The sequence below is a fragment of the Lepisosteus oculatus genome, chromosome 14, assembly GCF_040954835.1.
Source record: "Lepisosteus oculatus isolate fLepOcu1 chromosome 14, fLepOcu1.hap2, whole genome shotgun sequence".
Classification (NCBI taxonomy): Eukaryota; Metazoa; Chordata; class Actinopteri; order Semionotiformes; family Lepisosteidae; genus Lepisosteus; species Lepisosteus oculatus.
In genome coordinates this window covers 13,215,498-13,242,509 of record NC_090709.1, presented here as the reverse complement: position 1 = coordinate 13,242,509, position 27,012 = coordinate 13,215,498, and the positions used below count along the sequence as shown (strand labels likewise).

The 27,012-nt window shown below is 53.0% G+C and overlaps 1 protein-coding gene, 1 long non-coding RNA gene, 3 other non-coding genes and 1 pseudogene across 5 annotated transcripts in view; 1 reads left to right on the top strand and 5 right to left on the bottom strand.

The window, feature by feature from the left end:
• The window catches only part of LOC138242764 (zinc finger protein 271-like), a 1,399,044-nt gene that overhangs the window by 776,526 nt on the left and 595,506 nt on the right, over positions 1–27,012 (bottom strand). The window lies entirely within an intron of this gene.
• On the top strand, positions 18,556–19,761 carry LOC138242890 (uncharacterized). The gene is made up of 3 exons (XR_011191763.1): positions 18,556–18,638; positions 19,038–19,085; positions 19,696–19,761. It is a non-coding gene; the product is annotated as an uncharacterized lncRNA (long non-coding RNA).
• Positions 24,667–24,785, bottom strand: LOC138217550 (5S ribosomal RNA). The gene has a single exon (XR_011181262.1). It is a non-coding gene; the product is annotated as a 5S ribosomal RNA (ribosomal RNA).
• Positions 25,323–25,441, bottom strand: LOC138218647 (5S ribosomal RNA; annotated as a pseudogene).
• On the bottom strand, positions 25,979–26,097 carry LOC138217268 (5S ribosomal RNA). The gene has a single exon (XR_011180980.1). It is a non-coding gene; the product is annotated as a 5S ribosomal RNA (ribosomal RNA).
• LOC138216389 (5S ribosomal RNA) lies at positions 26,635–26,753 on the bottom strand. The gene has a single exon (XR_011180101.1). It is a non-coding gene; the product is annotated as a 5S ribosomal RNA (ribosomal RNA).

Sequence of the window (27,012 nt, the reverse complement as noted above, 5' to 3'; positions counted from 1 at the left end):
TCCCACCCCCGCCACTCTCTGCGTAAAGTAGTATGGTCAAGCTCTGACATCCCACCCATGCCACTCTCTGCCTAAAGCACTGTAATATGACCCTGACACTCACACCTCCACTCTCTGCGTTAAGCAGTGTCATCAAGCCCTGACATCCCAACCCCGCCACTATCTGCGTAAAGCAGTAACGTCAGGCCCTGACATCCCACCCCTGAAACTCTCTGCGAAAAGAAGTGTCGTATGGCCTTGAAACCCACCCCTCCACTCTCTGCGTTAAGTAGTGTTGTTAGGCCCTGACATCCCACCCCCTACACTCTCTGCATAAAGCACTGTCGTATGGCCCTTACATCCCACCCCTCCACTCTCTGCATAAAACAGTATCGTTAGGCCCTGACATCCCACCCCCGCCACTCTCTGCGTTAACCCCTGTCATATGGCCCTGACATCCCACCCCTCCACTCTCTGCATAAAGCAGTGTTGTCAAACACTGACATCCCACACCCTCCACTATCTGCGTAAAGCACTGTCGTATGGCCCTGACATCCCAGCCTCACCGCTCACTGCGTTAAGCACTTTCGTAAGGCCCTGACACCCACCCCTCCACTCTCTGCATAAAACAGTCTCATCGGGCCCTGATATCCCACCCCCGCCACTCTCTGCGTAAAGCAGTATGGTCAGGCCCTGACATCCCACCCACGCCACTCTCTGCCTAAAGCAATGTCCTATGGCCCTGACACCCACCTCTCCACTCTCTGCATAAAGCAGTGTCGTCAAGCCCTGACATCCCACCCCCGCATCTATCTGCGTAAAGCAGTATCGTCAGGCCCTGACATCCCACCCCTGCCACTCTCTGCGAAAAGAAGTGTAGCATGGTCCTGATACCCACCCCTCCACTCTCTGCATAAAGCAGTCTCATCAGGCCCTGACATCCCACCCCCGCCAAACTCTGCGTAAATCACTGTCGTATGGCCCTGACATCCAACCACCGCCACTCTCTGCGAAAAGAAGTGTCGTGTGGCCCTGACACCCACCCCTCCACTATCTGCATAAAGCAGTATCGTCAGGCCCTGACATCCCACCCCCGCCACACTCTGCGTAAAGAAGTGTCGTATGGCCCTGATACCAACCCCTCCACTCTCTGTGTTAAGCAGTGTTGTCAGGTCCTGACATCCCAACCCCGTCACTCTCTGCGTAAAGCAGTAAGATCAGGCCCTGACATCCCACACTCACCACTCTCTGCGTAAAGAAATGTCGTATGGCCGTGACACCCACCCCTCAACTCTCTACATAATGCAGTATCGTGAGGCCCTGACATCCCAACCCCGCCACTCTGTGTAAAGCACTGTCATATGGCCCTGACATCTAACCCCCGCCACTCTCTGCATAAAGCAGTCTCATCAGGCCCTGACATCCCACCTCTGCCACTCTCTGCGTAAAGAAGTGTCGTATGGCCCTGAAACCAATCCCTCCACTCTCTGCATAAAGAATTGTCGTAAGGCCCTGACATCCCACCCCCGCCACTCTCTGCGTGAAGCAGTATCGTCAGGTCCTGACATCCCACACTCACCACTCTCTGCGTAAAGAAATGTCATATGGCCCTAACATCTAACCCCCGCCACTCTCTAATATAAGCAGTATCGTAAGGCCCTGACATCCCAACCCCGCCACTCTCTGTGTGAAGCACTGTCGTATGGCCCTGACACCCACCCCTCCACTCTCTGCATTAAGCAGTCTCGTCAGGCCCTGACATCCCACCCCCGCCACTCTCTGCGTAAAGCAGTATGGTCAGGCCCTGACATCCGACCCACGCTACTCTCTGCCTAAAGCGCTGTCATATGGCCCTGACACTCACCCCTCCACTGTCTGAGTTAAGCAGTGTTGTCAGACCCTGACATCCCACACCCTCCACTATCTGCGTGAAGCACTTTCGTATGGCCCTGACATCCCACCCCTGCCACTCTCTGCGAAAAGAAGTGTAGTATGGCCCTGATACCCACCCCTCCACTCTCTGCATAAAGCAGTATGGTCAGGCCCTGACATCCCACCCACGCCACTCTCTGCCTAAAGCACTGTCGTATGGCCCTGACATCCACCTCTCCACCCTCAGCATAAAGCAGTGTCGTCAAGCCCTGACATCCCACCCCCGCCACTATCTGCGTAAAGCAGTGTCGTCAGGCCCTGACATCCCACCCCTGCCACTCTCTGCGAAAAGAAGTGTAGTATGGCCCTGATACCCACCCCTCCACTCTCTGCATAAAGCAGTCTCATCAGGCCCTGACATCCCACCCGCGCCACTCTCTGCGTAAATCACTGTCGTATGGCCCAGACATCCAACCACCGCCACTCTCTGCGAAAAGAAGTGTCATGTGGCCTTGACACCCACCCCTCCACTATCTGCATAAAGCAGTATCGTCAGGCCCCGATATCCCACCCCCGCCACTCTCTGCGTAAAGAAGTGTCGTATGGCCCTGACATCCCACAATCACCACTCTCTGCGTAAAGAAATGTCGTATGGCCCTGATACCCACCCCTCAACTCTCTGCATAAAGCAGTGTCGTCAAGCCCTAACATCCCAACGCCGCCACTATCAGCGTAAAGCAGTATCGTCAGGCCCTGACATCCCACCCCCGCCACTCTCTGCGTAAAGTAGTATGGTCAGGCTCTGACATCCCACCCACGCCACTCTCTGCCTAAAGCACTTTAATATGGTCCTGACACCCACCCTTCCACTCTCTGCAAGAGGCAGTGTCTTTATGCCCTGACATCCCAACCCCGCCACTCTCTCCGTAAAGAATTGTCGTATGGCCCTGACACCCACCCCTCCATTCTCTGCATAAACCGGTGTCTTCATGCCCTGACATCCCACCCCCGCCACTATCTGCGTTAATCCCTGTCGTATGGCCCTGACACCCACCCCCACCAATCTCTGCGTAAAGCACTGTCGTATGGCCCTGACATCCAACCCCCGCCAATCTCTGCGTAAAGCAGTCTCGCCAGGCCCTGACATCCCACCCCTGCCACTCTCTGCGTAAAGCAGTGTTGTTAGGCTCTGACATCCCACCCCCGCCACTCTCTGCATAAAGCAGTGTTGTTAGGCCCTGACATCCCACCCCCTACACTCTCTGCATAAAGCACTGTCGTATGGCCCTGACATCCCACCGCCACCACTCTCTGCATAAAACAGTGCTGTCAAGCCCTGACATCCCACCCCAGCCACTCTCTGCGTAAAGCATTATGGTCAGGCCCTTACATCCCACCCCCGACACTCTCTGCCTAAAGCACTGTCAAATGGCCCTGACACCCACCCCTCCACTCTCTGTGTAAAGTAGTGTTGTCAGGCCCTGACATCCTACTCCCTCCACTCTCTGCGTAAAGGATCGTCGTATGGCCCTGACATCCCAGCCTCGCCACTCACTGCGTTAAGCACTGTCGTATGGGCCTGACACCAATCCCTCCACTCTCTGCGTAAAGAATTGTCGTATGGCCCTGACATCCCAACCCCGCCACTCTCTGCGTTAAGCAGTGTTGTCAGGCCCTGACATCGCACCCCTGCCAACCCTCTACGTAAAGAAGTGTCGTATGGCCCTGACATCCCACCCCCGCCACTCTCTGCATAAAGCAATGTCGTCAAGCCCTGACATCCCACCCCCGCCATTCTCTGCGTAAAGCAGTATGGTCTGGCCCTTACATCCTACCCCTGCCACTCTTTACCTAAAGTACTGTCATATGGCCCTGACACCCACCCCTCCACTCTCTGTGTAAAGCAGTGTTGTCAGGCCCTAACACCCCTCACCCTCCACTCTCTGCGTAAAGCACTGTCGTATGGCCCTGACATCCCAGCCTCGCCACTCACTGCATTAAGCACTGTCGTATGGGCCTGACACCAATCCTGACCTGCGTAAAGCTCTGTCGTATGGCCCTGATATCCCAGCCTCACCACTCTCTGCATTAACCCCTGTCGAATGGCCCTGACACCTCTAGTGTGCTCTCTGAAGGCACCAGTTCTGTAGGGTTTGGGCATTTACTGGGACAATTATTAATTGTAGCAGTAAATCACAAAATTGATTCTTTTGATGGCTTTAGAATCCAACCATGCGATATAACTCAAACAACGCACACACACACGGGTACTAATACACGAGGATACATTTATTAATACATAAAATATGCACATAATCCTAACAGATCTTATCGAGAGGGTTATCAGAATACAAAAGGTATATATTCAGTCAGTTACAAAGAGTTACAGATATCAAGAGGACATACGTTCAGTATATCATGCATTTAGACGGTTTCATAAATGAACTTGGTTATAACTTCTACATTAGATACTCAAAACAAGTACATAACTTAGGAATTAAATTGATATCAATTGGTTGGGATAACAATTGAATTCTCGAGCTGGAATGCATTGAAGTTGAATACTCATCCAATCTCTGGGAATTCAGATATCTTGCGAGCACAAAGAAACAATTGCAGGCTGTTGCTGTCCAATCCGCGCTTTCTGGCTCGGTGCCAGGCTGTGCTGTGCGGCTTGCGACGGTGCGCTGCTGATGCTCACTGACCGGCTAGTTAGTGTTGGCTTTAACGAACACAGTTTGTGCACAGGAGAAAAGATGACTGTGGATCCCAGCAGGTCAGGAAGAGGACCAGTTCGATCCAGATGAAGAGCTAGTTCTTAATAGTGATTCAGCTGTCCACAGTTCCAACCTGTTCACGAGGCTGGTGCTAACCTCGGGTGGATCCTCTGGTTACTCTCTGGCAACCTTCGCTCTAGACTCTTAGAACAGAGGAAAGTTCTGGCACTCAGACACACTGGCCGTTCCCTAGTTGTCCAGGCTGAGTCTCAGGATGGTCAGGAGGCGCGCTGCGAGAATGTCCTGCCCTTGGGAGCCTTCTGCTCCTGGGCCATCCTGCCCTGGAATTCTCCTTTGAATTCCCTTTAGAAAAGTCCACAGAATCCTCTCCAGAATCTTGCTGAATCTGAATCTCCCTGAATCTCTCAGGCCCTTCGTGTTGCCTGTTTTCACCTGGAGGAACATCAGCTCGTTCATTGGCTGAAAGTTCCATGGGCATCAGAGTCCCACGTGGGTTACTTGGCCCTACCAGTCCCTGATTGGTTGACTCCTGACACCTAGGAATGCAGTCCAGATGTCCATCTGGCACTCCTTAGACAGATAGGCGCCAATGGATGACCATTGATCATGATAGCCAGGCTTAGCTAAGTGCATCCCCCGTTGGGAGCTGTCCCTTATCAAAAGAAAACATCTTTAAATCAGCCTGCATTAATAGTTTCTCTGTGGCTGCACCACAGAGATGAACAGAGACATGGGGCCTCATTTGGGAAAGCCCAGCAACACTTAATTCTGTCTTATTAACAAGCATTGCCGCTACACACCAAACCTTCCAATCTCTGCAAAAAGCAATGTTGTCATGTCGTGACATCACACCCCCGCCACTATCTGTGTAAAGCAGTGTCGTCAAGCCCTGACATCCCACCCTCGCCACTCTCTGCGAAAAGATGTGTCTTATGGCCCTGATACCCACCCCTCCACTCTCTGCATAAAGCAGTCTCATCAGTCCCTGACATCCCACCCCTGCCACTCTCTGCGTAAATCACTGTCGTATGGCCCTGACATCCAACCAGCGCCACTCTCTGTGAAAAGAAGTGTCGTGTGGCCCTGACACCCACCCCTCCACTCTCTGTGTTAAGCAGTGTTGTCAGACCCTGACAGCCCAACCCCGCCACTCTCTGCATAAAGAATTGTTGTATGGCCCTGACACCCACCTTTCCATTCTCTACATAAAGCAGTGTCTTCATGCCCTGATATCCCACCCCCGCCACTCTCTGCGTAAAGCAGTCTCATCAAGCCCTGACATCCCACCCCTGCCACTCTCTGCGGAAAGAAGTGTCGTATGGCCCTGACACACACCCCTCAACTCTCTGCATAATGCAGTATCGTGAGGCCCTGACATCCCAACCCCGCCACTCTCTGTGTAAAGCACTGTCGTATGGCCCTGACATCCCACCCCCGCCACTCTCTGCATGAAGCAGTGTCTTCATGCCCTGACATCCCACCCCTGCCACTCTCTGCGTTAACCCCTGTCGTATGGCCCTGACACCAACCCCTCCACTCTCTGCATAAAGCAGTGACTTATGGCCATGACACCCACCCCTCCACTCTCTGCATAAAGCAGTGTCGTCAAGCCCTGACATCCCACCCCCGCCACTGTCTGGATAAAGCAGTCTCATCAGGCCCTTACATCCCACCCCTGCCACTCTCTGCGTAAAGAAGTGTCGTATGGCCCTGACACCAACCCCTTCCACTCTCTGCGTATAGCAGTATCGTCAGGCCCTGACATCCCACCCCCGCCACTCTCTGCCTAAAGAAGTGTCAATGGCTCTGAGACCCATCCCTCCACTCTCTGCGTTAAGCAGTGTCGTCAGACCCTGACATCCCACCCTCGCCACTCACTGCGTTAAGCACTGTCGTATGGGCCTGACACCAATCCCTCCACTCTCTGCGAAAAGAATTGTCGGATGTCCCTAACACCCACCCCCGCCACTATCTGCGTAAAGCAGTATCGTCAGTCCCTGACATCCCACCCCCGCCACTCTCTGCGTAAAGAAGTATGATCAGGCCCTGACATCCCACCCCTGCCACTCTCTGCCTAAAGCACTGTCATATGGCCCTGACATCCAACCCCTTCCACTCTCTGCGTATAGCAGTATCGTCAGGCCCTGACATCCCACCCCCACCACTCTCTGCCTAAAGAAGTGTCAATGGCTCTGAGACCCATCCCTCCACTCTCTGCGTTAAGCAGTGTTGTCAGACCCTGACATCCCACCCTCGCCACTCACTGCGTTAAGCACTGTCGTATGGGCCTGACACCAATCCCTCCACTCTCTGCGAAAAGAATTGTCGGATGTCCCTAACACCCACCCCCGCCACTCTCTGCGTAAAGAAGTATGATCAGGCCCTGACATCCCACCCCCGCCACTCTCTGCCTAAAGATGTGTCGTATGGCCCTGAGACCCACCCCTGCCACTCTCTGCATAAATCAGTGTCGTCAGGCCCTGACATCCCACCCCCGCAACTCTCTGCGTAAAGCAGTATGGTCAAGCCCTGACATCCTACCCCCGCCACTCTCTGCCAAAAGCACTGTCATATGGCCCTGACACCCACCCCTCCACTCTCTGCTTTAATCAGTGTTGTCAGGCCCTGACATCCCTCCCCCGCCACTCTCTGCGTAAAGCACTGTCGTATGGCCCTGACATCCCAGCCTCGCCAATCACTGCGTTAAGCAATGTCGTATGGCCCTGAAACCCAACCTTCCACACTCTGCATAAAGCAATGTTGTCAAGCCCTGACATCCCAACCCCGCCACTGTCTGCGTAAAGCACCGTCGTATGGCCCTGACATCCCAGCCTTGCCAATCACTGCGTTATGCACTTTCGTATGGCCCTGAAACCAATCCCTCCACTCTCTGCATAAAGAATTGTCGTAAGGCCCTGACACCCACCCCTCCACTCTATGCATAAAGCAGTATCGTCAGGCCCTGACACCCACCCCTCCACTCTATGCATAAAGCAGTATCGTCAGGCCCTGACATCCCACCCCTGCCAATCTCTGTGTAAAGAACTGTCATATGGCCCTGACACCCACCCCTCCGCTCTGTGCGTTAAGCAGTGCTCTCAGGCTCTAACATCCCACCCCCACCACTGTCTATGTAAAGAAGTGTCGTATGGCCCTGACACCCACCCCTCCAATCTCTGCATAAAACAGTCTCATTAGGCCCTGACATCCCACCCCCGCCACTCTCTGTGTAAAGCACTATTGTCAGGCTCTGACATCCCACCCCTGCCACTCCCTGCCTAAAGAAGTGTCGTATAGCCCTGATGACCACCCCTCCACTCTCTGCTTAAAGCAGTATGATCAGGCCCTGACATCCCACTCCCGCCACTCACTGCCTAAAGCACTGTCATATGGCCCTGACACCAACCCCTCCAGTCTCAGCGTTAAGCAGTGTTGTCAGGCCCTGACATCCCTCCCCCTCCACTCTCTTCGTAAAGCACTATCGTATGGCCCTGACATCCCAGCCTCGCCACTCTCTGCGTTAACCCCTGTCGTATGGCCCTGACACCCAACCTTTCACTCTCTGCATAAAGCAATGTTGTCAAGCCCTGACATCCCACCCCCGCCACTCTCTGCGTAAGGAAGTGTCGTATGGCCCTGACACCCACCCCTCCACTCTTCGGGTTAGGCAGTGTTCTCAGGCTCTGATATCCCACCCCCACCACTCTCTGCATAAAGAATTGTCATATGGCCCTGACACCCAACCTTCCACTCTCTGTATAAAACAGTGTCGCCAAGACCTGACAATCCACCCCCGCCACTCTCTGCGTAAAGCAGTATGGTCAGATCATGACATCCCACCCCGCCACTCTCTGCCTAAAGCACTGTCATATGGCCCTGACACCCACCCCTCCACTGTCTCCGTTAAGCAGTGTTGTGAGGCCCTGACATCCCACCCCCTACACTCTCTGCATAAAGCACTGTCGTATGGCCCTGACGTCCAACTCCCGCCACTCTCTGCGTAAAGCACTATCGTCAGGCTCTGACATCCCACCCCCACCACTCTCTGTGTAAAGCACAGTCGTATAGCCTTGACACCCACCTCTCCACTCTCTGTGTAAAGCAGTGTCATCTAGCCCTGACATCCCACCCCTCCACTCTCTGCGTAATGCGGTATCGTCAGGCCTTGACATCCAACCCCCGCCACTCTCTGCGTAAAGCAGACATGTTACAGACATTTACAACAAAGACATATTATAAAATATTTACATATACTGTAGGCGGCTGGAGCATTATTGGGAGACAGACTCACTGTTCCTCAGGCTGTGACAGGAGATCACATACTGGGCTGCCAGATCAACTGAGTTCCCTCCTCCCTCTCCCAGTAGGATTGGGACCCGTTGTGATTCTGGCAGGTGTGGGAACTCTGGGATTAGATTTCTGAATTTTGGGAAGAATGTTTCTCTAATCCCAGAGTATCTGTCACAGTGCAGTAGGAAGTGCACCTCTGTCTCTATTTCTCCCCGCTGGCAGTGGGAGCACAGCCTGTCCTCTCTGGGCAGCCAGGTCTGCCTGTGTCGCCCAGTTTCTATGGCCAGGTTGTGGTCACTGAGCCTATACTTCGTCAGGGTCTGTTTCTGTTTGTTATTTTTTATTTTGGTCAAATATTCAGCTAGTGTGTATTGTCTGTTTAAGGTTCTGTAGCATTCCAGTTTATGTTGTGTTTGTGTGTGTGTGTCCCAGTGTGTTTGATATTGCTGTTTGATCTGTGCTGTGATGTGGTTGAGTCTGGGTTGTGGTGCTCTAGCAGTGCTGTCCTGAGGCTGGTTAGTGTCGGTGTCACTCACTGCGAGTGTGATTTCAGCAGAGTCTCTGTACTCTTGGGACACTTGACTCACCTGTCTCTCTCTTTCTCTCCCTGTGCTGTCCCTCTCCTGCCCCCTCTCTCCCTCCTCGGACTCCAGCTGGAGGAGGTCCAATCACCACCTCCTGTGAGACAGAAGAAAAAGAAGGTGGGTAATGCTCTGATCCTCTCTTTACTCCTGTCCAGTGTCCAGTCAGTGTGTCTGTATGAACCCCTCTCTCTCTCAGTGCAGTGTTCATGTACTGGAGTGTCCAGTCATGTGTCTGTATGAACCCCTCTGTAGGGAAAACCGGTTCAGGGACGCCAAATATGTAAGAAAAGTGGCTCTCTGAAGGCACCAGTTCTGTAGGGTTTGGGCATTTACTGAGACAATTATTAATTGTAGCAGTAAATCACAAAGTTGATTCTTTTGATGGCTTTAGAATCCAACCATGCGACATAACTCAAACAACGCGCACACACAGGTACTAATACACGAGGATACATTTATTAATACATATAATATGCATGTTAAACTAACAGATCTTATCGAGAGGGATATCAGAATACAAAAGATATATATTCAGTCAGTTACAAAGTGTTACACATATCAAGAGGACATAAGTTCAGTATATCATTCATTAAGACCGTTTCATAAATGAACTTGGTTATAACTTCTACATTAGATACTCAAACAAGTACATAACTCTTAGGAATTAAATTGATATCAACTGGTTGGGATAACAATTGAATTCTCGAGCTGTAATGCATTGAAGTTGAATACTCATCCAATCTTTGGGGATTCAGATCTCCTGCGTGCACAAAGAAACAGTTGCAGGCTGTTGCTGTCCAATCCGCGCTCTCTGGCTCGGTGCCAGGCTGTGCTGTGCGGCTTGCGACGGTGCGCTGCTGATGCTCACTGTTGGCTTTAACTAGCAAAGTTTGTGCACAGGAGAAAAGATGACTGTGGGTCCCAGCAAGTCAGGAAGAGGACCAGTTCATTCCTGATGAAGAGCTAGTTCTGAATAGTAATTCAGCTGTCCACAGTTCCGACCTGTTCGCGAGGCCTGCTGCTGGTTTCTCTCTGGCAACCTCCACTCTAGACTCTTAGAACAAAGGAAAGTTCTGGCACTCGGACACACTGGCCGTTCCGTGGTTGTCCGGGCTGAGTCTCAGGATGGTCAGGAGGCGCTCTGCGAGAATGTCCTGCCCTTGGGAGCCTTCTGCTCCTGGGCCGTCCTGCCCTGGAATTCTCACAGAATCTTGTATAATCTGAATCTGAATCTCGTTGAATCTTCCCTTCTGAATCTATCAGGCTCTCTGTGTTGCCTGTTTTTACCTGGAGGAACTTCAGCTCATTAATTGGCTGAAAGTTCCATGGGCATCAGAGTCCCACGTGGGTTACTCGGCCCTACCGGTCCCTGATTGGTTGATCAAGGTGAGATATGAGTCACTTAGTCCTGACACTTAGTAATGCAGTCCAGATGTCCAACTGGCACTCCCTTGACAGATAGGCGCCAATAGATGACCATTGATCATGATAGCCAGGCTTAGCTAAGTGCATCCCCCTTTGGGAGCTGTCCTTATCAAAAGAAAACATCTTGCATGAATAGTTTCTCTGTGGCTGCACCACAGAGATGAACAGAGAAATGGGGCCTCATTTGGGAAGGCTCAGAACACTTAATTCTTTCTTATTAATAAGCCTCGCCGCTACACCTCTCTCTCTCTCAGTGCAGTGTTCATGTCCTGGAGTGTCCAGTCCGACTCTTAACGTGACTCTCCTGTCTCTGCTGCAGAATCGCTGGTGCGTCTTTTTAAACTCCCTGAGCTGCGTGTCGGTGGAGACAGATGATCAGGACGAGCCGATGGAGGCGGCGAAGACCGTGGGTCAGGAGAGGAAGAGCGAGGGAGAGGAGGAGCAGGCTGCCGGGAAGGACAAGAAGAGGAAGAGGAGGTGCAGGTGAGCAGACAGGGGGGCGCCGCCCGGTCGTGTCTGTGATTCAAGGAGGAGTCTCCTCTTGCTGTTTGATGTCATGGTGACGTCTGTGTCTGTGTCCCTCACACCTGCAATAACAATATTCTTTCCAGGTTCCTTTCCTGGTTCTGTGCCTGCTAAGATCTGGACTGGACTGGACTGGACTGGAGCTGAGGGACGCCAGACTGGACTGCACTGAAGCTGAGGGGCCCCAGACTGGACTGGACAGGAGCTGAGGGACACCAGACTGGACTGGACTGGAGCCTAGGGACACCAGACTGGACTGGACCGGAGCTGAGAGACACCAGACTGGACTGCACCGGAGCTGAGAGACACCAGACTGGACTGGACTGGAGCTGAGGGACCCCAGACTGTGCTGGACCGAAGCTGAGGGACCTCAGTCTGGACTGAAGCTGAGGGACCCCAGACTGTGCTGGGCCGAAGCTGAGGGACACCAGACTGTGCTGGACCAAAGCTGAGGGACCCCAGTCTGGACTGCACTGGAGCTGAGGGACACCAGGTTGGACTGGAGCTGAGGGGCCCCAGACTGAGCTGGACCGAAGCTGAGGGACCCCAGTCTGGACTGCACTGGAGCTGAGGGACACCAGGTTGGACTGGAGCTGAGGGGCCCCAGACTGGACTGGACTGAAGCTGAGGGGCCCCATTCTGGACTGGACTGAAGCTGAGGGACCCCAGACCCCAGTCTGGACTGAAGCTTGTAATTTTTGTTCTTTTGTTAAGCATCAATAAAAAATTTAAAAAAAAAATCTGTTTAGCTTTTGGTTTCCCCCCCCCCCCCCCAAAGTTGCTGCTGGGAGAGGTGTGAGTGGGGCCAGCAGGGGGCGCTCTCACCCTGCGGTCTGTGTGGGTCCTGATGCCCCAGTATAGTGACGGGGGACACTGGACTGTAAACAGGTGCCGTCCTTTGGATGAGACGTCAAACCAAGGTCCTGACTCTCTGTGCTCGTTAACAATCCCGGGGTGATTCTGGAGAAGAGTAGGGGTGTTACCCCAGTATCCTGGCCTGATTCCCCCCCTGGTCTTGACCCATCATGGCCTCCTAATTACCCCCCTCTCTGAACTGGCTCCATCCCTCTGCTCTCCTCCCCACAGGATCCCCCTGACCTGGGAAGAGCTCTGAGTGGAGAGTCCAGATGGATTAATTATTATTATTATTATTCGTGCTGCACTGGGCTTCAGTTCTGGCAGTGAGAGGGGGTCTCTGTTATCAGTACAGATACTTATGAATGTATAAAAATACACGATAGAAATGGAAAACAGGGTAGCGCTGTAGTCCCTTCGAAACGTTTTGAACTGCCAGAAGAAGTTTTCACAACCCGGACTCGTGAAGGTACAGATCTTCTCCCATCGTCCGGAGCAAGGTGTACCGTGTCCTGGTGATTTCTCCCATTTCGAACGGAGTTTAATGTCTTGTTTCTACTTTATTAGAGAGAGGCACTGAACATCCTGTGATGGACTGGTGTCCTGTCCAGGGTGTGTTAGTGTGTGTGTGTCCTGTGATGGACTGCTGTCCTGTCCAGGGTGTGTGAGTGTGTGTGTCCTGTGATGGACTGCTGTCCTGTCCAGGGTGTGTGGGTGTGTGTGTGTCCTGTGATGGACTGGTGTCCTGTCCAGGGTGTGTGTGTGTACTGTGATGGACTGGTATCCTGTGAAGGACTGGTGTCCTGTCCAGGGTGTGTGTGTGTCCTGTGATGGACTGGTGGATCACAATGTTAATTGTCCTCCTTGATTCCCTCCTTCATCATAGTGAAAGCGGGACACGGCAGTAAAAGCTCAGCCCTGCGGGTGGTGGTCCTCTCGGCCCAACGGGGGGGGGAGTTATGTTCAAGTCCCGCTGGGAATCGCACCGACGCGGCGGAGATCGTGAACGTCCCAGACACCAAGAAAACGAGAGAGAGAAAAAAGGTCGTTTTCGGTGTTCAAGAAGCAACCCCGAGATTCAGGGAGTTTCCCCGCTGAGCTTACTCTGCCGAAAACACGCAGGTTTTATTTTTTTCCCGTGCCCCCCCTCACACAGGCCGTTTCTGTAGCGTGAAGTTGTGTTTTTTTGTGCGGCGGTCGGTGAGAGGTGAAATTATATTTATTTTTTTACCACGGTCTGAAACAGAAACGGCCGGGTGGTGTTGTAGAGAGGTCGACGTGCCTGGTTTTCCTCGTCTCCGAAGCCCGTTTTTTTGGGGGGGGTCGTGAGGTCCCACGCAGCGCTCGGAAAAGAAAATGCCGTCTCTTTTCCCCGCAGGACGGGGGGGTGGGAACCCGGGGGGTGGGAACCCGTGTTTTTTGGACGTGGCGTGGCCCGAAATTTCCGCCCTTGGCCGCTAGAGGGGGGTGGAGGTTGGTCTTTCTTTGACTTGGGGGTCGGAGGGGTGCTAATTTCACTGAACCAAACCCCACGGAAACCCGTGTTGGACGTGGGGGTGCTGAATGCGCCCTCGACGTGATTTTGTCTTTAAATTCAAGTGCAGCTTTTGTAACCCTTGGGCCGGAAACAGCTGGACCCGTTTCCCCTGCCTGTCCGAGGTGGCGACTACCGGGGTCGTACAGGGACACTCGGCTGGCCGCTGAGAGTTGGAAAAATAAAATGTCCACCTAAAAAAAAAACAACCGCGAAAAATGTCGGCCATTTTTGTTTCGCGGCCGAGCCGTGAGCGCGTCGGGGGCGACATCACGGGGGCGTCACAATGAGCCGCCTGACGTCACAGAGCGGCGGATTCTAGCGGGGGGCGGCGCCGGAGACCCGTGAGCTCAGAGGAGTGAAGAGAGAGGAGGAGGAAAGGACTATATAGCGCTTTCTAAACACGTGTTTCTTCCAAAAAAGATTCGCGGTTACTTCAACTTCAATCAAATAAAAGTTTCAGCTTCAGATTCACTCTGAAGTATCCCCGTGAAATCGGTAAGTCAGTTAAAAATGCCGCTGTCGAGAAATAACAAAATAAGTTGAGAAATAAGTTGGTTTTTTTTTCCCGTTACTCCACTCTTATGGGTGTGATCGTGCTGTAAAAAGATATTGAGAGGAGGTGCACCTCTACACAGAGAGTGGTGGGGGTGGGGAACAAGCTGCCCAGCCCTGTGGTTGAAGCCGATACCCTGGCTTCTCTCCAGACACAGCTGGGTGAGCTCCTCCAGTCAGGACAGGAGGCTCTACTGTACACAGAGGGGGGCGGGGGTGGGGAACAAGCCGCCCAGCTGTGTGGCTCCGCCCCCTCCACTCCCCTCTGTGACTCTGCTTGTCTCGGCAGGACGATGGACCGACAGAGATGCCGCACGGCCGTGCGCGGTCGCAGCAGGACCCGGGTCCAGCGAGGCATCGTAAGTCCACCCCTCCCGCCCGCCGTCCAGCGTCCAGCGTCCAGCCCTCCTCCGACTGGCCTCTCCGCCCCCAGCAGCGCTCGCTGTATTATAATAATAATAATAAACTTCACTGATAGAGCACCTTTCACACACATAGCAGCGCAAAGCGCTTGACAGACCAGGTCTCACGGTAACACCTCCAGACGAGGAGAGACACTTCCAGTGGTGATCTTGACTGAGGACACGCCTCGGCTCAAGAGACAGGGTCGCGGGTCCGAGGAATACCAAGCTGCAGGTCCATTATGGCCTTCTGAGAGCACAGATTGCCTCTGGACGTCCCAGACTCTTCCTGAACACACTGTAAAGACTCACCTGTCCAGACTTTCACTGGACACACTGTAGAGACTCACCTGTCCACACTCTCACTGGACACACTGTAAAGACTCACCTGTCCACACTCTTACTGGACACACTGTCCAGACTCTTACTGGACACACTGTACACACTCACCTGTCCAGACTCTTACTGGACACACTGTACACACTCACCTGTCCACACTCTCACTGGACACACTGTAGAGACTCACCTGTCCACACTCTTACTGGACACACTGTCCAGACTCTTACTGGACACACTGTACACACTCGCCTGTCCAGACTCTCACTGGACACACTGTACACGCTCACCTGTCCAGACTCTCACTGGACACACTGTACACACTCACCTGTCCACACTCTTACTGGACACACTGTCCAGACTCTTACTGGACACACTGTACACACTCGCCTGTCCACACTCTTACTGGACACACGGTCCAGACTCTTACTGGACACACTGTCCACACTCACCTGTCCACACTCTCACTGGACACACTGTCCACACTCACCTGTCCAGACTCTCACTGGACACACTGTACACACTCACCTGTCCACACTCTCACTGGACACACTGTAGAGACTGCCCAAGGCCCCTAGTCTCGACACGACTGGGCTGGGCTATTTGGTCAGAGCTGTCTCGGAGATGGGCTGTTTGGTGTCCTCACAGGTCACACCGGTCAGGCCGAACCCGGACTGGCAGCGGGAGAGGTCCCGGCCCAAGTCCCGGTGCTTTTCCGTAAGTCTGACCCGGTCGCCTTCCGCGAGACTGGACCGGCCGCCCTGTGGTGGGCCCGGTGCCCCACATCTACCCTACAGCTCCCCACACTGACCCCTAAACTCCCGATACCCTACAGCTCCCCACACTGACCCCTAAACTCCCGATACCCTACAGCTCCCCACTCTGACCCCTAAACTCCCGATACCCTACAGCTCCCCACACTGACCCCTAAACTCCCGATACCCTACAGCTCCCCACACTGACCCCTAAACTCCCGATACCCTACAGCTCCCACACTGACCCCTAAACTCCCGATACCCTACAGCTCCCCCCACTGACCCCTAAACTCCCGATACCCTACAGCTCCCCTCACTGACCCCTAAACTCCCCATACCCTACAGCTCCCCTCACTGACCCCTAAACTCCCGATACCCTACAGCTCCACACTCTGACCCCTAAACTCCCAATACCCTACAGCTCCCCCCACTGACCCCTAAACTCCCGATACCCTACAGCTCCCCACACTGACCCCTAAACTCCCGATACCCTACAGCTCCCCACTCTGACCCCTAAACCCCCGATACCCTACAGCTCCCCCCACTGACCCCTAAACTCCCGATACCCTACAGCTCCCCACACTGACCCCTAAACTCCCGATACCCTACAGCTCCCCATACTGACCCCTAAACTCCCGATACCCTACAGCTCCCACACTGACCCCTAAACTCCCGATACCCTACAGCTCCCCCCACTGACCCCTAAACTCCCGATACCCTACAGCTCCCCTCACTGACCCCTAAACTCCCGATACCCTACAGCTCCCCTCACTGACCCCTAAACTCCCGATACCCTACAGCTCCCCACACTGACCCCTAAACCCCCGATACCCTACAGCTCCCCACACTGACCCCTAAACTCCCGATACCCTACAGCTCCTCACACTGACCCCTAAACTCCCAATACCCTACAGCTCCCCACACTGACCCCTAAACTCTGGTCCCCACAGTCCTGATGGCCGAGAGGTCTCTGCTTGCTGTAGTGATTGAGTGAGCTCTGTGGACCTGACCTCTGTCTTGTGTCCTCATTTCCAGCGTCTCCTAGTGGTCCGGCATTTCACACGACCTGAAGGTGAGATCTGGGGAGGAGACAGAGCACCCCCTAACACCCCTGAGCTGGGTTACAGGGTAAGACAGCTTCTTACTGTTGGACACACCTGTCCACACTCTCACTGGACACACCATCCACACTCACCTGTCCACACTCTCACTGGACACACTGTCCACACTCACCTGTCCAGACTCTTACTTAACACACTGTCCACACTCACCTGTCCAGACTCTCACTGGACACACTGTAGAGACTCACCTGTCCAGACTCTTACTGGACACACTGTCCAGACTCACACTGTCCACACTCACCTGTCCAGACTCTCACTGGACACACTGTACACTCTCACTGGACACACTGTACACACTCACCTGTCCGGACTCTTACTGGACACACTGTACACACTCACCTGTCCAGACTCTTACTGGACACACTGTACACACTCACCTGTCCACACTCTCACTGGACACACTGTACACACTCACCTGTCCAGGCGTAGTCTCTGCTCCTCATCCCCCCTGCGTTGTGCTCGTCGCGCTCCTCCGCTCCCCGCCCCCGGCCCCCTCAGGCCCCTGCCCGCCCCGCCCCGCCGCCCCCCCTTCCTCCCCGCCATGCCCCTCGAGCCCCCCCTGCTGCCCGGGGCGGTGCCCCTGCCCCTGCGCCCGCCCGTCCTGCCCCCCATCGCCCGCCCGGCCCCGCCAGGCCCCGCCTGGGGCTCCCCAGTGCGGAGGGCAAGGAGAGAGGCTGAGATGTCTGACGAGGCAAGTGGGGCAGAGTATGTCCGTCTGTCGGTCCATCTGTCTGTCGGTCCATCTGTCCGTCTGTCCGTCTGTCCTTCTGTCCTTTTCTCTGTCCTGTCCTTCTGTCCTTTTCTCTGTCCTGTCCTTCTGTTCTTTTCTCTGTCCATCTGTCCTTCTGACTTTCTGTTCTTTTCTCTGTCCATCTGTCCTTCTGTCCATCTGTCTTTCTGTCCTTTTCTGTCTTTCTGTCCATCACTCTATCTATCCTTTTCTCTGTCCATCTGTCCTTCTGTCCATCTGTCTTTCTGTCCTTTTCTCTGTCTTTTTGTCCATCTGTACTTCTCTCTTTCTGTCTTTCTGTCCTTCTTTCTGAGTCTCTCTTTTTCTCTGTGTCTGTCCCTCTCTCCCTGTCTCTCTCCCTGTGTCTTTCCATGTCTCCCTGCTCTCTGTCTGTCCTGCGTTGTCCCAGCTGGGCCTGTCTCCCTGTGTCTCTCCGTGTGTCTCCCTGCTCTCTGTCTGTCCTGCGTTGTCCCAGCTGCGTCTCTCTCCCTGTGTCTCTCCGTGTGTCTCCCTGCCTGTCTCTCTGTCTGTCCTGCGTTGTCCCAGCTAGGTCTCCCTCCCTCCTCTCTCTCTCCGTGTGTCTCCCTGCTCTCTGTCTGTCCTGTGTTGTCCCAGCTGGGTCTCCCTCCCTCCTCTCTCTCTCCGTGTGTCTCCCTGCTCTCTGTCTGTCCTGCGTTGTCCCAGCTGGGCCTGTCTCCCAGCTCTCTGTCTGTCCTGCGTTGTCCCAGCTGGGTCTCTCTCCCTGTGTCTCTCCGTGTGTCTCCCTGTCTGTCTCTCTGTCTGTCCTGCGTTGTCCCAGCTGGGCCTGTCTCCTCTGCTCTCTGCCTTCAGCTCTGTTCGCCGATGTCCCGCCAGCCCGTCTCTCTCTCAGCCTGTCTCTTGACTTGCAGGAGGAAGAGGAGGTGGAGACAGCTCCTCCGGCAGGAGAGAGGAAGGAGGTCAGTGCTGGTCCCACCCTGCCCCCTGTCCTGTCTGTGGTGCAGTTTTGCCGTCTTGTCTGTCCCTGGGTCTCAGTGTCTCTCTCTCTTTCAGCCCTGTCTGTCAGTGTCTCTCTCGGCCTGCTGTCTGCCTGTCCCTGCCTCTCTGTCTCTCTCTCTTTCAGCCCTGTCTGTCAATGTCTCTCTCCTCCTCCTCTCTGTCCTCAGTGTGTCTCTCTCCTCCTCTCTGTCCTGTGGTGTCCAGTGGGTCAGTATTAGTGGGCTACACCCAGGCTCACTCACTGCGAGTGTGATCTCAGCAGAGTCTCTGTGCTCTTGGGACACTTGACTCACCTGTCTCTCTCTTTCTCTCCCTGTGCTGTCCCTCTCCTGCCCCCTCTCTCCCTCCTCGGACTCCAGCTGGAGGAGGTCCAATCACCACCTCCTGTGAGACAGAAGAAAAAGAAGGTGGGTAATGCTCTGATCCTCTCTTTACTCCTGTCTAGTGTCCAGTCAGTGTGTCTGTATGAACCCCTCTCTCTCTCAGTGCAGTGTTCATGTACTGGAGTGTCCAGTCAGTGTGTCTGTATGAACCCCTCTCTCTCTCAGTGCAGTGTTCATGTACTGGAGTGTCCAGTCAGTGTGTCTGTATGAACCCCTCTCTCTCTCAGTGCAGTGTTCATGTCCTGGAGTGTCCAGTCAGTTTGTGTGTATGAACCCCTCTCTCTCTCAGTGCAGTGTTCATGTCCTGGAGTGTCCAGTCAGTGAGTCTGTATGAACCCCTCTCTCTCTCAGTGCAGTGTTCATGTCCTGGAGTGTCCAGTCAGTGTGTCTGTATGAACCCCTCTCTCTCTCAGTGCAGTGTTCATGTCCTGGAGTGTCCAGTAAGTGTGTCTGTATGAACCCCTCTCTCTCTCTCTCTCTCTCTCTCTCTCTCTCTCTCTCTCTCAGTGCAGTGTTCATGTCCTGGAGTGTCCAGCCAGTGTGTCTGTATGAACCCCTCTCTCTCTCAGTGCAGTGTTCATGTACTGGAGTGTCCAGTCCGACTCTTAACGTGACTCTCCTGTCTCTGCTTCAGAAGCGCCGATGCGTCTTTTTGATGTCCCTGAGCTGCGTGTCGGTGGAGACAGAAGATCAGGACGAGCCGATGGAGGTGGCGGAGACCGTAACTCAGGAGAGGAAGAGCGAGGGAGAAGAGGAGCAGGCTGCCGGGAAGGACAAGAAGAGGAAGAGGAGGGGCAGGTGAGCAGACAGGGGGGCGCCGCCCGGTCGTGTCTGTGATTCAAGGAGGAGTCTCCTCTTGCTGTTTGATGTCATGGTGACGTTTGTGTCTGTGTCCCTCACACCTGCAATAACAATATTCTTTCCAGGTTCCTTTCCTGGGTCTGTGCCTGCTAAGATCTGGACTGGACTGAACTGAATTGGACTGGACCAGAGCTGAGGGACACCAGACGACTGGACTGCAGCCTAGGGACACCAGACTGTGCTGGACCGAAGCTGAGGGACCCCAGTCTGGACTGAAGCTGAGGGACCCCAGTCTGTGCTGTACCGAAGCTGAGGGACCCCAGGCTGTGGTGGACCGAAGCTTAGGGACCCCAGTCTGGACCGAAGCTGAGGGATCCCAGTCTGTGCTGGGCCGAAGCTGAGGGACACCAGACTGTGCTGGACCGAAGTTGAGGGACCCCAGTCTGTGCTGGACCGAAGCTGAGGGGCCCCAGACTGGACTGATGACCTTTTGTTAAGCATCAATAAAAAAATTTTAAAAAAAATCTGTTTAGCTTTTGGTTTTTTCCCTCCCCCCCCCCCTAAGGTTGCTGCTGGGAGAGGTGTGAGTGGGGCCAGCAGGGGGCGCTCTCACCCTGCGGTCTGTGTGGGTCCTGATGCCCCAGTATAGTGACGGGGGACACTGGACTGTAAACAGGCGCCGTCCTTCAGATGAGACGTCAAACCAAGGTCCTGACTCTCTGTGCTCATTAACAATCCCGGGGTGTTTCTGGAGAAGAGAAGGGGTGTTACCCCAGTGTCCTGGCCTGATTCCCCCCCTGGTCTTGACCCATCATGGCCTCCTTATCACCCCCCTCTCCGAACTGGCTCCATCCCTCTGCTCTCCTCCCCACAGGATCCCCCTGACCTGGGAAGAGCTCTGAGTGGAGGGTCCAGACTTATTAATTATTATTATTATTCGTGCTGCACTGGGCTTCAGTCCTGGCAGTGAGAGGGGGACTCTGTGATCAGTACAGATACTTATGACTGTCTAATAATACACGATAGAAATGGAAAACAGGGTAGTGCTGTAGTCCCTTCGAAACGTTTTGAACTGCCAGAAGAAGTTTTCACAACCTGGACTCGTGAAGGTACAGGTCTTCTCCCATCGTCCGGAGTAAGGTGAGAGGTCACCCCCTCGGGGCGCAGTATCCCCGATGCACCCCCCCACCACCACCCAAAACGACACACACTTCTGTGACGATTGGGAGACCCCGGTTCGACCAGCCCCTGCGGTGGAGGAAACGACCCGCTGGAGAGAACACGCAGACTCCACACAGAAGGGTCACCTCGGCATTTATTCCAACAGCAAAACAACACCAGAGAGAAACGGTCTCCGAAAGATAAGCGCACACCGGGAAAAACACGACGGGGTCATTACAAATAGGAATAGGAGTTCTTTTTTTCTTTTCCGGACGTCAGTTGTATCGTGTCCTGGTGATTTCTCCCGTTTCGAACGGAGTTTAATGTCGCGTTTCTACTTTATTAGAGTGAGGCACTGAACTTTGGGGAACGTGACATCCACCCAGTATTACTAGTAGGTTGATAAATATAAATGTTCTTTTTCCCCCCGTATGATACCTCGCGAAATATAACGATGGCCAACTCCTTAAGTCGAAATTTAAACCCTTCTCACGCTACAAGACAGTCCGTCAACATCGCCGCGGCCCGAAGCGCGACCTTTGGTATGACGCTGGCGGAAAAGGGGGTAGGGTAAGTACGTCACAGCCGGGGGAAGCCCCTATCACGTGAGAGGGGTGCTGCGGGCGACGAGCCCCCGGGGGCGAAGAGAAGTTGATTTGCGTGGGGTGTGGAAACACTACACGACCGGGCAAGCGAGCCGTTTTTTTTTTGTTTTGTTTTTTCCAGAACATCATAACAACCGCAGAGATGACCATCGATCCACCTCCAGACGTTTCCTTTTTTGTCCTCTTTGGCCTCCAAAATAAAAAAAAAACTGGGATCCATCGTGGCGTTGCCAAATTAAAACGTCAACCACTTTTCGGGCTTTCGTGCTGTCCATGATGAAACCGTCATGGTTGTGTAAGCATACGTTACGTCACAGACCGGCGGCGCTCGGACGTGAGGAGTGTCGTTACGTTTTTGAAATGGCACGTCAGACAAGATCTCTGACAAGATCTCCGAAAAACCCAAACCTGTAAGATTCAATTTCAATTCAGTTTTTTATATAGCGCCTTTCACAACAAGAATGCCCCAAGGCCCCGAACAAAGGAGTTGTTCCACACCCCCGCCACCCTCTGTGTACAGTAGAGCCCCCTGTACTGACTGGAGGAGCTCACCCAGCTGTGTCTGGAGAGAAGCCGGGGTATCGGCTTCAACCACAGGGCTGGGCGGCTTGTTCCCCACCCCCTTCTGTGTACAGAAGAGCCTCCTGTCCTGACTCCAGTAGGAAATGTCACCTGGAGGCAACACACCGGCTTCTTTTAACAGATCACCTCGGGAATCGGGAACAACGGAGCTGTGTGCGGCCGTCTGTACGGAGGGTTTCAGCGCGGGGGGGCTCCGGGCTCGGGTCTGGACAGGCTTTTGGGCTAATTGGCTTCTGGGAAAACTGGCCCTGGTGTGTGTGTGTCCTATGATGGAGTGCTGTCCTGTCCAGGGTGTGTGAGTGAGTGTGTGTTTGTCATGTGATGGACTGGTTCCTGTCCAGGGTGTGTGAGTGTGTGTGTCTGAGTGTCCTGTGAGGGACTGGTGTCCTATCCAGGTTGTGTGTGTGTGTCCTATGAGGGACTGGTGTCCTGTTCAGGGTGTGTGAGTGTGTGTGTGTGTCCTGTGAGTGACTGGTGTCCTGTCCAGGGTGTGTGAGTGTGTGTGTGTCCTGTGATGGACTGGTGTCCTGTCCAGGGTGTGTGAGTGTGTGTGTGTCCTGTGATGGACAGATGGTACCAAGCCTGGACACCCATGAGACACTGGCTTCCTCAGAAGACTCTCACGGAGGGCACACTGTCACTAACCCGGGTCCAGAAGAAACTACAGTGATCTATAATTCCTGCGCCTCGGAAGGGTTTATGACGTCTATGTCCGGCGCCCGCGCCCGTGGACCGGCGGTTTGGCGTCGCGTTCCGCAGCTCGAGCTTCGGTGCGAGGCAGGGCGGGAGGGAGTCGATGTGGCCTCGGCGCCATCTTTGCTGGTGAGTCAATTGTGACCGTTGCGGTACAATAAACCATCAATAAAGCTTTTCCCACCCCGTCCAGTATTTCTGTCGCGGCCCACGTCCCTTACAATCGACAAACTATAAAAAAACAGTAGCCCTTCGCAATATTACACGCCATTTTTTTTATTTTAAACGTCCGCTAGATACGCAGGTGGCTCGATACCTGTCTTATCCTCGCCGGCGTCTTTATACCGGCAAGTGAATTTTATTTGGGGTCCCTCAGAATTGTGACAGAAATGTCAGTGAACCACAATAAAAAACGAAACTTTTTTTTAAAGGCGGTGAATGGATTTTTTGAGTAACCGTGTAGCGACTAACGTAAGGAAAAAAAAGTTGTCTTTCCCTACGAAGACGTTTTAGTACAGGACTTTCTTTAAATATCAGTTGTGCATAGCGTTTTACAAAAAGTTGATGATGATCTTGGAGATAATTGCAAAGGAAAATTGAGATAACTACCAAAACATTACGTGTGAAACGACAGGACAGAACTTTGAACCCACAAAGAAACAAAGGTATGAAATATTGCCTCGTCATGGGGGGTTGATAATTGTAGTAAGTGTTCCTAATTTTCGTAAAGAAATGTATATTATGGGAGTCACACGTGAGATTTAGTGTATATACGTTTCATATTGTGCATATATACGGGGTTAAAAAGTGGAATGAGTATGATTATAAACTCGTGTGTCCTATAATCAGATAATTTTTGAACAAGCTTTGATTAGACAGGTGAAAAACAACATCAGATCCTTTTTTTTAATATATTCTCACGTCTGAATATCAGCTTCTCCCCTCTGGCCAACATTTCAGGGCTCCCAGGTGTAGATCCCAAATTGAAACAAATATTAATTTGTTACCCAGTTAAACAGTTAATAGAAGTGAGTGACCAGGGTAAATAAAGGTGGGTCAGTGTAAACTGTTTATTCTGGACCAGACTTCGTCATGTGTTATATGTCATGACTTCTTATATTAAGTTTTATCTTTATATTTAGTTCTACATGTGTAATAGATGCGATGTGTGTCCATAAAAAGGTTTCTCCAGGGGAAAATCAAGTTCGTTTTAAAACCGTGTTTCCTTTTTAGGGTACGTTTGCATTCCAAGTGTGGGGTTTTTGCCTTTTTATCATATTTTGGATGTGAATCCGTGGTATTTTTGCTGAGACAAGTTGCCTTTCTTATACGCGGAGGGATCTGCTCGTGAGATGTCCGCTTGGTCCATTTCTGAGCTCAGTATAAGGTGTAGAAAGCATGACTGTCATCATAACCCGCATCTCACCCAGGTGTGGAATAATGTTGTGACTATTGCTTCAGCAATAACATGCTGATTGCATGTTTCTAGATGGGTATAACAGAGATCTCAACTACTGAGGGGCCTTATTAATAAAGTCTCCACAGCCGAAGCGCTGTGTCTCTTTTCAGCTGGCGATAAACCTTTCCTCGATCCTTTGCGGACTTGTAAAACTGTTCCTGATCAGAATAAAAAACGCTCACGCTAATACACAAGCACCCGTGTCTCGCCAAAGCTGACAAATAAACAGACGGACAAGCCGCACTGCACGTGTGAACAGGGGAATGAGCGAGCGAGCGGGGATAGGGCGCCTCCTGCGCTTAAAAGCTTACAGCACCTGGTATTCCCAGGCGGTCTCCCATCCAAGTACTAACCAGGCCCATCCCTGTTTAGCTTCCGAGATCAGACGAGAGCAGGAGTGCTCAAGGGGGTGTGGCCGTAAGCAAGAGTAAGGCTCGCTGGCACCCTTCTTATTGAGAGGACAGCTCCGTCACCTCTTTTACGACGCTGCTTTTTTTCCCTTGCGTTTTTCTCTTCTTCCCACGTTCTCTCTCTTCACTGCCTTCGTCCCCGCTCTATTTCACTTCAGCCTTTCACTTTTGCTTCCTTCCAATGAGGACGGAGCTGCGGGAGAAAGGGCGCTATAGAGGATCACTGTGGAGAGCTGCTGCTGTGCTTTGACATCTGAGCTCTGTGGAAAACGATCTCAATACAATTCTGAAAAACGCGACTCTCCGAACGCCAGCCGAACAAGTCTCCACAGCCGAAGCGCTGTGTCTCTTTTCAGCTGGCGATAAACCTTTCCTCGATCCTTTGCGGACTTGTTAAACTGTTCCTGATCAGAATAAAAAACGCTCACGCTAATACACAAGCACCCGTGTCTCGCCAAAGCTGACAAATAAACAGACGGACAAGCCGCACTGCACGTGTGAACAGGGGAATGAGCCAGCGAGCGGGGATAGGGCGCCTCCTGCGCTTAAAAGCTTCCAGCACCTGGTATCCCCAGGCGGTCTCCCATCCAAGTACTAACCAGGCCCATCCCTGTTTAGCTTCCGAGATCAGACGAGATCAGGCGTGCTCAAGGGGGTGTGGCCATAAACGAGAGCAAGGCTCGCTGGCACCCTTCTTATTGAGAGGACAGCTCCGTCACCTCTTTTACGACGCTGCTTTTTTTCCCTTGCGTTTTTCTCATCTTCCCACGTTCTCTCTCTTCACTGCCTTCGTCCCCGCTCTATTTCACTTCAGCCTTTCACTTTTGCTTCCTTCCAATGAGGACGGAGCTGCAGGAGAAAGGGCGCTATAGAGGATCGCTGTGGAGAGCTGCTGCTGTGCTTTGACATCTGAGCTCTGTGGAAAACGATCTCAATACAATTCTGAAAAACGCGACTCTCCGAACGCCAGCCGAACAAGTCTCCACAGCCGAAGCGCTGTGTCTCTTTTCAGCTGGCGATAAACCTTTCCTCGATCCTTTGCGGTCTTGTAAAACTGTTCCTGATCAGAATAAAAAACGCTCACGCTAATACACAAGCACCCGTGTCTCGCCAAAGCTGACAAATAAACAGACGGACAAGCCGCACTGCACGTGTGAACAGGGGAATGAGCGAGCGAGCGGGGATAGGGCGCCTCCTGCGCTTAAAAGCTTACAGCACCTGGTATTCCCAGGCGGTCTCCCATCCAAGTACTAACCAGGCCCATCCCTGTCTAGCTTCCGAGATCAGACGAGATCAGGCGTGCTCAAGGGGGTGTGGCCGTAAGCGAGAGCAAAGCTCGCTGGCACCCTTCTTATTGAGAGGACAGCTCCGTCACCTCTTTTACGACGCTGCTTTTTTTCCCTTGCGTTTTTCTCTTCTTCCCACGTTCTCTCTCTTCACTGCCTTCGTCCCCGCTCTATTTCACTTCAGCCTTTCACTCTTGCTTCCTTCCAATGAGGACGGAGCTGCGGGAGAAAGGGCGCTATAGAGGATCGCTGTGGAGAGCTGCTGCTGTGCTTTGACATCTGAGCTCTGTGGAAAACGATCTCAATACAATTCTGAAAAACGCGACTCTCCGAACGCCAGCCGAACAAGTCTCCACAGCCGAAGCGCTGTGTCTCTTTTCAGCTGGCGATAAACCTTTCCTCGATCCTTTGCGGACTTGTTAAACTGTTCCTGATCAGAATAAAAAACGCTCACGCTAATACACAAGCACCCGTGTCTCGCCAAAGCTGACAAATAAACAGACGGACAAGCCGCACTGCACGTGTGAACAGGGGAATGAGCGAGCGAGCGGGGATAGGGTGCCTCCTGCGCTTAAAAGCTTACAGCACCTGGTATTCCCAGGCGGTCTCCCATCCAAGTACTAACCAGGCCCATCCCTGTTTAGCTTCCGAGATCAGACGAGATCAGGCGTGCTCAAGGGGGTGTGGCCATAAACGAGAGCAAGGCTCGCTGGCACCCTTCTTATTGAGAGGACAGCTCCGTCACCTCTTTTACGACGCTGCTTTTTTTCCCTTGCGTTTTTCTCTTCTTCCCACGTTCTCTCTCTTCACTGCCTTCGTCCCCGCTCTATTTCACTTCAGCCTTTCACTCTTGCTTCCTTCCAATGAGGACGGAGCTGCAGGAGAAAGGGCGCTATAGAGGATCGCTGTGGAGAGCTGCTGCTGTGCTTTGACATCTGAGCTCTGTGGAAAACG